Below are 16,034 nucleotides of genomic sequence, written 5' to 3' on the forward strand. Positions count from 1 at the left end.
CTAGCCACTTCTTTGCAACCTGAATATCCTATTTTTTTACTAGACAATTCTAATTCTTTCAGTCTTTCATTTTAAATAATTTTCTAGACCACTGCCCTCTGAACACCCTTTAATTGGTCTCTGTCTCACTTAAGAGTTCAGAACCTAAACCAGTAGGGTACTGTAGGACTCACCAACTCCGAGAAGGTCAGAGATTACTACAAATTACTTTCAAGCTCCTGCCCAAGCACTTTAACCTCTTCCCAACAGCATGATACACTGTCTTTCTTAGTTTGTGATCAAAAAATTCCACGACCTTTTCCACAGAACTCCATCTTACCCTATTTCTTTCCCCATCACATACCCATCTGTGCCAGCCTACAGATAGTCTTGTTACTTTTGTGCTCACTGACACCCTGCTTTGTTGCAGATGATGTCTCCCATTTACCAAGACTATTCTAAAGAGTAATCTCATTCTCTACCACACCTGCAGCTCTTCCCAGCTCCCCATGAACTGAAAACTTCCTCAGTGTGCCCTTCATTTTATTATCTCGGGCCTCCTGTAAAAAATGTGCAATGGGAAGAGCTGCCATTTGGTAGTGAACCAAGTGGTGGTAAGTGTTCTTTACCAATCTTTACCAATTTTGTTTCCACTCTGTAGAAGTTTCCACCTCACAGTGGCAGGCAAATAGCAAAGCAGATACTGGAGACTTAATCTCACCAGGCAGAAGAGTACAAGGTGAAAGCAGCTACAGTTTAGGAAGAGGAGAGCTAGGCTGGTGTGGTGAAAAATTATTAAATCGATTGCTGCTTATAAAAAAGTCTTCCATTAGGAATTGTTTAACTTGGACAGTGAGCTCAGGGAGCTCAAGGACAACTTTAATGAGTTGGTGGTGTTTGTCCTGAGCCCCCTGAACACACAAGACATGAGCAGGAACATCCAGACAATAATACTGTGTGCAGCTGTGTCATGACAGTAACTCCACCCCACCAGGTGTCTGGCCAACGTCCCTGGCATGTGCGAACCTTATGCATCACGAGACAGTGCACGCCTGCGCTTGCACTTAGCCTAAACTTAAAAGTTTACATATGCTAGGTATATAAATATTTTTGGTTTTCACCAAGTATAAAGGTAGGCAAGCTCCAGGACTGGGCCAGAAGCCCCACAGAGGAATATTCCCAGTTACCGACAGACTCCCAACACCAGCTGCACCAGTGCCAGGAATGTGGGCCTGGATGACACTAAGGCAGTAGTCGGTGACGTATCCTTTTCTTGGTCTCTGTAAGGCTTTGCAGTAACGATTTGATGCTTCGCTCCTATTGCTCTTTTATCATATTGTGCATAATAACTAGTACTGTTTCCTTTTATCATATTGCATGCTATTTTCCTTATTGTATTGTAATATAATAAACTGCATTTATTCTTGTATTTGATTTGGAATTCATTTTTGCTTGGTATCCAGTCAATCAGCAAAATAGTTGGCCGCCACAAGTCGTTCTGCCACCACACCTTGGGAATCAGTGCTGCACTCCTGTTAACTCTGGAAAAGGCAGTGCTGCATACAAAATAACAGACACACACACACCCCCCTTGCTTTCAAAGGGTAAATGCGCCCAGTTTCTTGTTACCTTCCAAGTAAAGAAAGCTTTCCTTCCTGTATTTTTCCTGGAATTAAACTTTCTTTAAAATTTAAGTTGTAGGCTGCAAGGAAAGCCAAAGAAAAGCATGGCCTCCGTAGAGGGTACCTGACCAATGATTTTTCACTGAACTCTCAATTCTGCAACATTTATCTCCATGCTACATCTTAACAGTAAAAAGGACTGAGCAGGATGAGGCTAGTAAAAATAATTCTCATGTGGCTGGCACTGTGCTCTGGTATCTCCAACCCTGTTAAAAAGATCTGCCGGCTAAAGGACAGGACTGTGATAGAACTACAAACAAACATACAATGCTAAAACGAAAGCTGGCCACAAATTGAAAACACCTAAATAGACATATTAATGAGGCAGGGTTATTGGAAGTGTATATTAACAGGAGCAACAAAAGTCAACTGAGGTATTGCATGTTGAAGAGATTTCTTGCCTTACATTAATAGCAAAGATGGAAACAACTCAGCAAAAGTGACAAGAGTCAACACTGAAATTAAAAAGTAGATGTGGTAACTTTGTAGACTAATGAGTTAGTCTATACACAGTTACCTTATTTCTTTGCTGACTTCATTCATTCATTCAGATGCTGAATTCTCCAGTCTGAAGGTAGAAAGCGGTCTTCCTCATTTGAAAAAAAAAAAACCAAAACCTCTGAATGAAACATATTTCATATGCCTTGAGGTAAGTACATGGCAAGTCAGAATGAACACGCACACAAAAATCCAAACAAAACCCCCCTGTCCTGAGGGCACCTACTGAAATACTTCTTCAGAGAAGCCAGAGGACAGAACAATACTGTCACAGTACTGAGGGGGTGTCATCATCACAAAGCACTATGTGAGACTCCTCCCTGGAAAGATTTCAGATCACAGAACTCTCCCAGCTACTGCCATTGCATGTTTCAACATAGAAATCCAGAATGCTGCCAGGAGCTTCTGCCAGAACCACTGTATAACCTCTTGAGGTTTAAGGACAGCCATAGAAAAACAAGAATCCACAGGACATGAAACAATTTTTAAAAAGTCTAGAGGCAGTTTTATGTCTTCTTGTGGCCCAACATCAGCCAGAATTTCTCACTGCAGCCAAAACAATTAGATTAAAAATTTGCCATTAGTCTGTAATACATGACAATACTGGTCTCCTCAGGAGAAATATAATCTAGTTCAAAGTATTTATCACTCCTTCAAAAGAAATTCAAAGAGCAATCAGGTGTGGCTGTTTCTTTCCTCCTTCATTAAACTAATTACAACCTTCTGGTTCATTAAACCCTCTATTTAGTTAACTCACTGCTCATCCAGTCTTCTTGAGGTCACTTATTTCCTTGGCACCATTGTATCACATTTTATGCAGTTCGATTATGCCGTAGTCTGTACAGAAAATCAGCCCACAAGGAACTCAGGTCCATGAGGAGACAGTCCTGCCCCTTCCCAACAGCTGACACTCCAGCCTGTGACTCTGCAGGAAATGTAACATACTGTGTGGTTCAGTGAAAGGTGCTGCTTCAAGTCTGTTCACTGTTCCTGAGCTGAATGGTTTTTCCTTTGCATGCTCCGTATCTTAAAAGACACTGTGATAACTCTTAAATGGAATACAGTTACTCTCACTATAGAATCACCAAAAAGACAGATGACTGAACTATGCATCTGCACCTTCTTAAACATTTTAAATGCATAACAAATATATAAATTTTACAAACATATACCAGGGTTAACTTCTCAGGAGAAATGAGAAAACTACCCTATCTTTTTAGATCCAGTCACTTTTGTTTGGGTATCATCAGCCTTCCCAGTTACAAACACTCCTTCTGAAGTGTATCTTTCTCATTTGAGTATGTATAAACGGATCAAGCTTTAATTAATGGATGTCACAACAAACTTTTAAAAGATGTGGATGTTTAATCTCCCAGGTCTCTGGAAAAAAGGTACTGAAGTGCACATGAGCAAAACAAGTATGCTTGGGCTCTCCACATGGGAATTTATTTGAATACATAAGATTCAGCCTAACTGGTTCTTACTGCAAGAGGGGTTGCTTTTTATACTCAGACTTTCATTCTCCATATCAAAAATATTCTTCCTAGAAATGATACCAAGCAGCTAACTTGTAATTTAAGAGGCAAAGGTTCTTCATGACAGAGCGCCATTCATGGATATTCTTCAGGAAAAAAAATATATTTAGGGATGGTAATAATGTTTGTATTGTAGGTAAGGGTTATTTAGGTCCCTCAGAATTCTTGCCTTACTGTAATCTAAGACAGTTGCAGGGAATTTGACTGACTACATCTTTAAATCTGAAATCCCAACTTAATCTGAGAAGAATTCTTTAGAAGGGCATCGCCATCCTATTGTAGTAGTCAAATATTAACCACCATCTGCTTAACCGCTGCTTTGGAAATAGCGGCTCCTACCCCCTGAAAGCAGACTGACCACATCCACACTGCAGATCCCTGCATCTCCACTAGGCTTCCCCAACCTGGCTGGGGGGGACTTTGGTGATGAAATACTAGAGCACAAGAGATCACCATGTCACAGCCCATCAGAAGGATATTTTAGCAGCATGATACACACAGTATGCACTGCATGCTTTAAGAAAACATGAAGCCTTAGGTTTGAGGACACAAAGCATACACAGACAGGATACCTCCAGAACACTGCTCTGGACAGGACACAGATCTACTGAAGTGTGCATCTATACTGTGGCTGGAGCACAGTTTGGAGAAAACACGCCTGCCAGCTGTGGTCAGGTTTTCTTTCAGAGGGTACCAGCTAGCTCCAGAAGAGTAGAGCTGGAAAGCACGTGGCATGGAAAATCAAAAGACCACAGAGGAAGAGAAGGATTGAACCAAGCTGAGATCCTGATCTCAAAATGTATGTATGTAATTACTTCCTCGTATAAAAAAAAGAACCCGATACATCACATGATCTAGATGCCAATTATATTTGTTAAAATTGTAGCTTCAAATTTACTTAACACATTCACTGATGAGAGATCTCCCACTCCGATTTCAACATTCACCTAATCCAAAAGGCAGAACAGCATATTAACTGGCCGCCTTCTATCTTTGCTACAGACCTTCAACTCTTTACAATTCTTTGTTTCGGCTCCACACTTCAACTGCTAATATTTCTCTGTGTTTTGCAAATCAGGCATTTCCTTTTATCTGTTGAACTTCAGTTATCACAACTGCTGAACTGGTGAACAACCATATTGGGGGAATTACAGAAAACATACTCTCCTCAGGAGAAAACACACCATTCACTGCATCACCATACAACAAACATACTCGTGCCAACAATAAACAAGCATGTGTTTTTCCGATTCCATGCTTTATATCTTTTAACCAGTTAAAAGGTGCTCCAAAGTCACATGATTTTCCTTGAAATTGGCTCCAAAAGCAAATCTTTCAGCATTTTGCTGAAGGGAGGGGTGATTATTTCAAAATACCATTTTTTACAGTGTTTACATTGTCACATTTTTAAAGCAGCCACTGCACTTGGCTGCACCCCTTATCTGCAATTCCTGAAACTTACATGGGATACAAATACTGTGGGGTACTGTTCTACATTCATGAAAATTTCAAAGCAGAAGCCTCAATTAGGAAGTCAGACCAAAACCATTAAAGAAACCTTTAGCATAATCCACAAAAGCTGTATTTTAACAGACACTGTGGCACTACACTACACTAAACGGATTTTAACAAACTTACATAATGTAATAGCAGATAGAACAAGCTTTAGGTATTCAACGGTTTAGGTTTATCCTAAGATCCTACTCTTATGTGTTTTTATGTTCACCAATGATGAATTTTGTGATTTACTAGCCCCGTGGCTAACAACTTCCACCAGCAGAGCCATTATTAGTGTTTTATTTGTCTAAGCATCAGAGGACCAAATATTGAACAAAATTATTCCTCTCTATTAAATAATCATTAAAACCACGCCCTTTCCCACTGCAGTCTGTCTTGTACTGAGAACAACTTACTACTCCCATTCTCAGTTCAAACAGCAAACATTATAAATGTGATGATGAACTGTGTCAGTTACAATATGCTATCAATATATGGAATAAGATTTTCCAATTTTTCTAAAGCAAAAAGTTAGGTATAAACAGAGCTGGAGAAAAGCAGCAAAGCTGACAAGTACTGAAATTAAGAGATTCACAAATTGAGGATGAAAACCTAAATGCCACCCTCTTTGAAATGCATTATGTGATCATGTAATTACTTCCACAGTGCTTTTCTGCATAAATGCCTGACTCATTTATTACAGAGGATGGAGTGCTCTGGGGATGATTCAGCATTCTGTCAGAGGGGCTCATCTTGACAACTCTATCATGCTCATTGCTGTAATTATATGTCTCCTAGTTTCTAAACAGACAATTTCAGGGAACAAAGGGCTCATGATTAATATAATACTTTAACACTGTTCTGGATTCTATTTCTGCTTCTGGCAAAGAGTGCTTACATAATATGCAACAATTCACAAACTTTTCACAGGTTGTCCCTACTTAAAAGGTAATTGATTTTTCATTAGGTCTTGATTATGGTAATTTACTTTGATGCTTAAGCTTAATTTCATAAATGTATCAGCTTCTCATGTCAAACTAAATCGCTTCCAAAAACCTAGTACGAAAAAAAGGTTGTGAGACTCTAAGATCAAGTGATGACAACTACAAGAGAGCTTGCAAAAGGACTGTCTTCAGACCAAGATTTGAATACCATATAGAAAAATGTCTCATACATGGCTGAACTATTAAGTAGTTATTCATCAAGCACTTTCATTACTAGCACTTGATAACACAGGATTCCAAATGGACCAGAGTACTGTGCAAGCAATACTGTAATGCATACATAAAGGACAGATCAAGAGTGCCCATACAATGTTTTTATTTCTCCCTTAACAGTTGAAAGTTTCATGTGATGATCTTAATGGAGAGCTACATCACAGAAATGTCTCACAGTACGTAACCACTCCTGTTAGTCCACATTCACCTTATCAATAACAGAAGGGCAACATGTGGCCCTAGTAGTAACTCTCTCCTCAGCAAAAAGTAGGAGCAACCATATCAAAAAGCCTAACAAAATACCCCCACTGCCCAAAGTGCAAGTTCACTACATAGACAAGATTAAGCAGCCAGAGCTCTGTTCTAACAAGCAGACTAATACATTTCAAAGATGAGGAATTCTGATAAATCTGTACAGCTGCCCAGAAAACAGTCACTGAACCACAGTACAGTTATGGAGTATAGAGATCTGTCTCTACACACTGCTATGACATTCACCTGCATGTCACGAGCAGGTTAGTGTGTCATTAGCAAGCTCGGATATGGGAAAGCAAGTTTGAAACTATGTGGTTAAACCGTTCGGCATTTTCCCTCTACTGCAGAAAGGCAGCAATGCAAAGGAAGATGGTGACTATAGAGCAAACAGTAATCTGAGATCCAAAGTAGAAAGATGTTATGAAGTACAATTCACTCACTTAAATTAGTAACAACATTAAGTCTTAATTTATTGGAAATTTATTTTTATTGTCATCAAGTAAACACACAGGACTGAAAAAAACACCTATTACTTCAGATTCATTACACTCAAAACCAACCTGAGCCCTGCATTTAAACTCACAGGAGAAATTAGAAAACATTACACTCATGCTCTCAAATATGATTTCATGCTACAAGATGAATGGAGTCAAAATTCTCCATCCCATGAAACTGTCCTAAAAGAAAAAGCTTTTTTAAAAGCACCTTTACTGCTTTTTTAAGAACCATTTCCAAAATATACTATGCACTGTATGTGACCACACATGTACATCTTGAAAAGAAATATAAGTATATTCTCTCAAACCCCAGAAACAAAGCTACAAATTCCAATTCTTCACTACTAAAAAAGTTTCCAGAATAAATCTTTCCAAAGAAATGCTAGTTACCCAACACAAACGTTATACAGCACATGTTGCGTACTTGCATGCAGTGTTTTACACCCTTTAACTCCCTAATAAAACGGTGAATACTCAACAATTCCAAGACTATCTCTACTGTATAATAAACCTCTCCACTAAGCTTTCAAAATCCATTTCTATAAGGCAAATACATTAACACTGTAATTAAGATTAAATAAGTACTAAGGGGACAGGGTGATGTTAAGATATGAGCATATACAGTTTACTTCCTGCTGGAATGAATTCAGGCTTTCCTCTTCACTTGCTGGCCCTCCGCCCTCCCCCGCCCCAGCAAAATAATCCCCTTTCCTTTTCCTAGACCCACTTCTCACACACTGCAAAAAAACTCCTCCCTGTGAAGTGATGACTTCATGCAGCTAGACCATCTCCTTGTACGGAGTTTCCGGGCTTGGTGCCAGCTTTCCCCGCCTTCAGGCTGACACGGCAACATACCTTCCTTCACCCCGCTGCTTCCCAGCTGAAAGAACGTCGAGGAGCGGCAGCAAGCGGCGGGGGCAGGCCGGGTAGGAAGAGGGGGTCTCCGCACGGACAAAGAACAGGCTGCCAGATGCCTGCCCCGGACTCACGCCTAGCATAAACCTTCTTTCTATCACCACGGCATGTCTCCTCTCTGCTGCATGAAGAACAAAACTGAACTCAATTTTTAAGTACGGAGATACACCCTGCATTACCTAACTGCAGTGCAACCCCACGTAGCTGAACCTTGCTTTCCCGTGTTAAATCTTTATTCCAGTGAAGCAAATGTTACCTCTCCCCTTCTCTTAACAAAGATCCATCTAATCTTCCTTTGTATTACTCTGAAATCCTCCCACCCCTTCTTAAGCCCGTCTTTACTTTCAGTGGCTCCTCAGAATAATTTCTGCATGACCACTTTATATGCTGGCAATCCAAATACCAATCAAAAAAGAACCACCCTTGGAAAGGTTTGGTTATGATTGTTACAGCTGTTATATATATAACATATATATGAAGTTATAGCTGTAGAAAAGCAGGAAAGGATCTTGGCAATGGTTACTGAGGTTTTGCTCAGTTATGAAGTAACTTAGTACATACAAGACTCGATCTTCTCCTTCAAAGAAATATCCCCAAAGCTGAACTCTTCCAGGGTTAACGTTCTACACCTGTATATTCTTAAGTTGTAACAGTACCAACAACTGCTTCAACAAATTAAAAAGGAATTTATAACAGAGAGAACATACATTTGCCTCACCAATACTTATTACTGTAACTCAACCTTTAACAGGTCCATCATTTGCAATTTGCTTTGACTATGAACAGATCAGAAGTATGAACATCCCACCTTCAGTCTTGCAAAGACTAGCACATACATGTAATAAACTGTATCAGTCATCTCTTTATTGTGTATTATTTAGTAGGTACAATTAACTAAAAATAATACCCAGGAAATTCTTTTGGTCAAAAAGTTTCAGGTGTTGCCTGCGTTTTCCTTAAAAGAAGCCACATTAAAACATAACAGAAGATCAAAGTCACTCTCTGCAGGTTTGGTACAAAGTGGGGAAAAGTTATGTTAACTACTTGAAAAGCACTGCTGCTTTCTTGCAAACAGAAGACAAGTTTGTTGGCTTGTTCAGGAGTATAACAAAACCCTAGGTGTTCACACAGGACATGTCACTTCTAAGGGTGCATGCTCATGTAAATTCAAACAAAACAAAACGTACTCCAATATGAAAAGGGAAGCTTAATGCCCTTCTACATATTTTGTTCTCAAAATAGCAAACGTGAACATTTAGGGTTCCTGCTAATACCAAGCCCACAAACACGCAAAGCATTAAAATGCACATTAAAAAAGGCAGGGCAGTAGCACTAAGAAGGCCCTGTCTATGCAGGCTCTAGATTTAATGTGTAAGTTAAGAAGGTCGCTACGTTGTACAACATCGTCACGGCGGCGAGGGCAGGGGCACAACAAAACGAGGGTCGTTGCGTTCATGGGAGCGGGTGGCCACACATCACAACGTTTCAAGCGGGGGCTGGCACGTCCTCCCCGTTATCCGCGGCGCTCACAGCCCGGCCGGCGCGCCGCGGCGCACCCGGAGCGTGGCAGGCGGACAGCCCTGCGAGCGCCGGTGGAGACGGGAGCCGCGGGCGCCGGCCCGAGCCAGCCCCTTCCCTCCTCTCGCCTGCCGGCCCGGGGCCCGCCCCGACCCCGCGCCGGGCCCCGCGCCCCCGGCCCGAGAGGTAGCGCCGGGGGCGGGGATCCGCACCCGCCGCGCTGCCTGCCCCGCCGGGGCGGAGCCGCCGCCCGGCGACGGGCGCCCCTGACGTCTCCCCGCGCTATCGCCGCGGGAGGCGACCGGATGCCGCCGCCGCCGCCACCGCCCCCTCAGCGGAACGCGTGAGCGGCGCCGGTGTCCGCCCTGCCACGCCCGCCCGCAGGTAAACCCACGCGCGGGGCCTACCAGCCCCCCTACGCCGCCGCCTGCTGGACGGGCGGGCGGCGCACGGCAAGGGGCGGGGGCGGCCACCCCCCAGCCCGGGCGCCGCTCCCGGGGCGCGGGCACCAGCGGCGGCGCCGCTGCGCCGCGCACAGCACCTACCTACCTGACAAGCCGAGCCCCTCCGCCACCGCGGGCGTCACTGCCCCACCAGCGCCACGTGACCGGCGCGGGCCAATCCGCGCCAGGCTCCGCGCTCCCTCCCGGCCAATCCAGCCGCTCCCCGCCTCCCGGTGACGCGCTGCAGCTCTGGCGGCCAGTCAGCGGGGAAAGACGCGCCACCGCTGCCGTCTCCCGGCCGGGAGCGGCGGCGCGATTGGCCAGCAGCCGTGCCGCTCCGGACCGGGGGGCGGGGCTGCCCCGCCTCTCTCCGCTCCGCCTCTGCTGCGCGGGGCGTCCGTCTCCCAGCAACGGGGTTTATCGCAACTTCTTTTTTTCTTAGACACGCCTAGAAATACCTTAGCGTTAGCAAAGGATGGCACGGGAGGTTAAATGTCAGGTTTACTGAGTGGTAAGGAATATTTACATCATGGCAACACCACGGTACCACGTACACCGGGTTTGAAGTATTGGTGTGATTTCTGTGCTGTTTATTGCTTGACCCTGGAGACGTAGGCGCAAACATTGAAGAGATGTGTGAAACTTCAAGATGGCAAATCCTGAGAAAATAACTCTATAGACGTTGCAGGTCACAGACAGGCAGACAAGGAGTCTTTGTGTTTTGTTCCTTGCCAGCTGGTAAATGAGAAGCAGAAAAGAAGGGGGGTGGGGGTGTGGGGGTGTGGAGGGGGGTGGGGTGGGCAAAGGGGGAACAATAGCCAAAAAAATAAACAAGAAAACATGAAAAATGAAAAACAGCTCTTATAGTGACACTAACTTGACAGGTTTAGGGAAACTGCATGAATATTAAAGGCTTGTAACAGCCTGTGTTTATAAAGCAAATTAAAACCTCAGTTTAATTAGGCCGCATGGCCTGGTACCACCGCGTGCACCGGGAGCAGCGTGAGCACCGTGTAACGGGTGAGATCGGGGTCGGGGACAAATCTAAAAACACCCTCTCCCAAGGGGCTGCCGGTCGCTGGTTACTTGCAAAGGTGTCTACAAAACTGGCTGTGGGCAGAGCAATCGTATTCCAACCCACAGCTCCTTTTTCATCCAGAGTGCTTTGTGCTGCACACTTTGCTGTGTGCAGTTTTCTGCTTCTGTTACAGCCATTTGTGCCTTTTTTTCTTCCAAAACATCATATAGAAACACTTTCCTTTATTTACCTGCTTATCAGATGAGAAAGAATTACATTCTTTTGTACCTCATCTGTATGCATTTTGAGGCAAGTTGAGACCCATATACAGTTAGAAGCAAGTTTGCATAATAGTACAAAAAAAGCTATTTAGTCATAGTAGAAAGTGTGTTTTTAAGATGTAATTTACATTTGGATACTTATCAATAATGTTGTATTGAGATAAATATGTTAAATCAGATGCAAATACTGAATTCTGTCCAAGATATCATTAATGACAGGTTTTATGGTAAGTGCAGTTGCAAACATCCTGATTCAGTCTTGGTTCAGCTATATTCAAACATAACCTATTTTACTGGGCAGATACCTTGTCAGTCACACATGCCTAAAGGTCTTTTATGGTTATGTCTCTAGTTTGGTAATTTAGGTGGCCTTGAGACCTGTGAACACGCTGAAAACTGGTAGACAATGGTATGAGGATATAAAAATATCTTCTCATTAGTTTTCTGATTCGATTTTTTTAAACTTTGTTGAGAAACCTGCTTGACTTTTGAGGAAGAAAGGATTCCTTGTGCTTTTTTGTAGTCATTTTTTTCCCCTAAAGCTTTGAGATATTTGTTAGATTAAAGATGAAAAAAAAAAAAAAACGTAGGACTATAATGCAGTGACTGCCCTGGAGGCATTCAGTAAATGTGTAGATGTACGTATAAGCATGGTTTAGTGGTGGACTTTTCAGTCCTGGGTTGACGATTGGAATATATGATCTCAAAGGTCTTTTTCAACCTAAATGATTCTATGATTCTAAACTATTTTGAATACCAAATTGCCAATTTTATTTAGAAATTGCAATTATTAATTGAATATGAAAAGCTTTAAAAGTATATTAACACATAAAATTAAAAGCCAAATTAACAAGTTTATTTCTGCCAGGCTGCTGATGCTAATCCTTTCCTCCCTTTCCCATCCCAGCTATCTGGTTCTGCATACATTCCTTCACTCAACCCCATATGAGATATCCTCTGCCCCATACCTACCTGGCTTGACTTAGGGTCCATTATCTAACTCCAGAAGCAGAGAGGATGAGTCCTAAAAGTATCCGAAGGATGCAAAAAGGATCAAGATAATGAACATGCTTTGCTTCAGCGCATTCTGTCAAACCCTGGACATATGTTCTTCCAACCTCTCCCCTTTGCTCCTACATGTTAAATCCTACACATTAAAGCTATAGCTTCATGCTAAACCAAAGCTGATCAAATTCAGTACTTTAAACCTGCTATTTTGCACAATGGTGTCATTGAAGTATTGTTTCAGACCTTATTGCAAAACTGCCTTCTGAGAAACTTGGCAAGCACCTGGTTGCATGACGAATTCTGTGGTGCAACACCTCAACACCTACCAGACAGAGCACTGTATGGCTCAACTACCTGAAAAAATACCAACTGTCTAGTAAAAGTACCTGAAAATTTAAGTTTAATGTCCTGGATCTTTCTTCTCCTCCCACATGACTCATCTCTAAGTTCATGCTTTAATTTCTGCTGGCTTCCCAGCTACCAGAGAATTTTAAGTCTTTCTATCATAATCTATTCACCCACCATCGTGATCCTAGAAATACCAGAGGATTTGCTCCTTAAATAGCAAAACTCTTGTCCTATTTGATTAAGCTCTATGTTTCAAGAATCCTTTTCTTTTTGTTCTGTTTGCTGAAACTCTTCTGGTACACTGCCAGTCTATAATTCAGTCAGCACATTTTCATAATTTTGAATGCTTCTTTTCTACCTTTGTCTAATTTCTTTGTTTGTGGCTCATTGCCTAAAATTCCTGGATGTGACTGGCAAGTTATCTGCTTTATACTGCTGATTCTCCTGTTGAAAAACCTTAAAGTTATTCTTAGGGGACAGATACTGTAGCATTATATTACTTCAAGAATGATAACAAGTTTAAATTAAATTACATGCCTGGAGGGGAAACATAAATGCAGGAAAGAGAGAGAGGGAAAGTTCTTCATTATCACTTCTTCAAAATGCTGAAGTAAAATGGCAGTCATTGCAAAATCCAACATAAAAAAAAGAGTTCTATTATACACAAGTCAGTAATACAGAGAAATTATTATAGAGGTATACTCAGAATAAAAGATCACAAAGAGATGTCTGTGAGGGATAAAAATAATAAATTGAGAAAAAAATCATCAGTAGTCTCAGGCTTTTGACCAATGATATGATTCCTTGATCCCCAGCATGGGCATATCAATTCCTTCCTGTTGAGTTACATTTGTTGCAGTTCCTTGATGAGTTAGAGACAAATTAGTATCTCATTCTAAACTATTGTACAGCTTTGGAAAAAAAATCATTGCAGTTTTCCATTCTACTTATTCTTTACCTATTTACTGTCACTGTTATTGTGAAGAAATATAGTAAAATGTTTAAATAACTACACAAGCTGGTATTAAGGCACTGGAGCTTTTGTGTCAAAACCAGAATGTTATGAAAATTACTCTTGTTCTTCTATTACATATCTAGATAATAACATCATAAAACTCAGGCATGTTAAAGCAATGAAACAAAGAGCATATGAGTATGTAGCTGAGCAAACAGCTGAACTCTCTTTTCACCTCTGCCATAGACATTATACTTCCACAAAGCTATATCTGCCTCAGTATTTCTATCTATAAATGGCAACATCAATACTTTCCTTGAGGGATGTTAGAAGGCATAGACTGTTAATATGTATAAAGCATTTGCAAATTGTTGTATGGAAAAGGTAAAAAAAACGCAAGTAGTATTATGCAGAAAAAGGGATATTTTAGTTAGTTAGGGAAGTCTAATTTTCATATTCTTTTTACAGTTTTTCATTACTTGCTATTTTTCTCTTCTCTATCCTTCTTTTTCTCCCACCCCCGTTTTGTAATTCATATTTTGAATTTCAATGTCTGTTGCTATGACAACACCATAATCTGACTAGTGCTGCCTTCAGACCCTTTTCAAATCTATGCTGTGCTATTTAAAACTACACATTCGTGTTTAAGGTGCCTGGAGATTTCCTTAGAATAACCTGACAGGGTTTTCCCAATCATAAGCTATGGTGAAGATATGCATTCCTAAATCCTAGTACCTGCCATTGCTTTTCTCTCCCCATACACATTACTTTGAATAATTGCCTCTCTGGGGCATGATGGCTAAATAGCAGATGGTGGGATTAACAGAAGGGAGCATAATTGTCAGTCTTTCCATGTAAGTAAGTATATATATGTACACAAACACACACACATATATATATACACAGACACATATGCAAATAGGCAGGCACACGTACATGTGTACATGCATAATTTGTTTTTCAGCTGTGTGCAGGCTGGAATCTGCAACAGAACTTCTTAGAGAAGTAAAAGAAGCCAGCAAATTCTGTTTAATTTTAAAATAATGAATTAAAACTCAACAGACATAAGGAAAGATTACCAATTATGTGAGGGAATTCAAGTCACGGTTTCATTCTTAGAAGGAGCTACTGACCCTTGCTAATCCCCAGACGCAAAAAACAAGCATGTAATGGTGGAACCACTCATAATCCAAAGCTAAGGACAAGCATTCAAATCTCTGATTTCCTAAGACTTCTTAAATTCCTGGTAAGTTTACTGCTGTTATCATTGATGAGAGTCATAAGCTGCAACCTCATAGGTGGTCACAGATACACTGCTCAAGTAGTGGAACACACTAAGTGTGGGATAAAAATTATTATCTGCATCAACTAGTGATAAGAGAGGGGACAGAATTCCTACAGAGAAGTCCCTGAGCACTTAGACCAATTTAAAAAATAATTACAGAGTTTATGCAAAGTCATTAAAAAAACTAGGCTCCCATTCCTAATATGACAAGCCCCAATTTTTTTCCTGTACATCAGATTACATTACAGACTGCTTTTATTTTCCTACCTCTAGCTCCATGGAGCAAGCATTGCTAATCCATAATATTATGGTCGTGACTAGTAAAAAAAAAAGAAGTACAATCTGCTGTGAAAATTTGTTTCAAATTCCCCTTCAGTTGCTGACCGAAGCACTAGTTACTCCCCTTAAGTTTGAGGAATAATAATGTCTCAGCTAAGTGTCTCTCCTTGAAAGTCACAGGATTTATATCTTGCTGCTTACTTACCTGGATTAGAGAAAGGTGTGAATCTTTGTGATTCACTTAGTACAGAAGACACCTTAAAAAAGTTCAGCAGGCTTAAGACAAATTAATTTTCCAGCTGCAAGAAAGCATGACAGCCATATGTGGGTCTACGAAAATAAAACCACAGTGAGCTTTCAGTTGGTATTTTCTCTCGGACCGTATTATCACAATGTGAATTTTTTGGATGCAATAGCTTAAGTCAGTATTTCTCCCTCAGCCACCCTTCCACTACCAGCTATTCCCCTCCTCGATCTTCAGCATGCCATTCCCTCACTTCTGTCCCCAGAAGTGTTTTTGCAGCTGTTCTGCAAAGTAGATAAAGGAGATGACCCAGCTTAAAAAATAGTCTTGCTATAAATTTTATCGTGTTTTTTTTTTAAACCAGGTATGTTCCTCATCTGGTTAACAGCACAGCCAGCTAGTTGGTCCGGCACAACTCTGCCACACAAGGCTAGGTATGAGCAGTCAGGGTGGATGGGTGTGGCAATACCTCAGTCTGCTATTGGCACTAAAAAGTATGATTCCTGAAAGGCTGTTACCTCTTTGGTGGCGCCATACTAGTCCTCTGACCTTGGGATTAGGAAATGCATCTCTTTTTCAG

General features: G+C 41.4%; 1 protein-coding gene across 5 annotated transcripts in view; it reads right to left on the reverse strand.

The window, feature by feature from the left end:
• FER (FER tyrosine kinase) overlaps window positions 1-10,220 on the reverse strand; it is a 192,821-nt gene extending 182,601 nt beyond the window's left edge. The window contains exons 1-2 of one of the 5 annotated variants that reach the window (XM_056324261.1): window positions 10,143-10,220; window positions 8,016-8,196 (exon numbers count right to left, since the gene is read on the reverse strand). The gene's annotated coding sequence lies outside the window, so the exon portion shown is untranslated. Of the gene's footprint in view, window positions 1-2,178; window positions 2,249-8,015; window positions 9,029-10,142 lie in introns of those variants that run through there. The other 4 variants (XM_056324262.1, XM_056324263.1, XM_056324260.1 and 1 more) reach the window with 4 other exon arrangements.
• Window positions 10,221-16,034: the final 5,814 nt, after the last annotated feature.

The sequence above is a fragment of the Falco biarmicus genome, chromosome Z (assembly GCF_023638135.1).
Source record: "Falco biarmicus isolate bFalBia1 chromosome Z, bFalBia1.pri, whole genome shotgun sequence".
Taxonomy (NCBI): domain Eukaryota; kingdom Metazoa; phylum Chordata; class Aves; order Falconiformes; family Falconidae; genus Falco; species Falco biarmicus.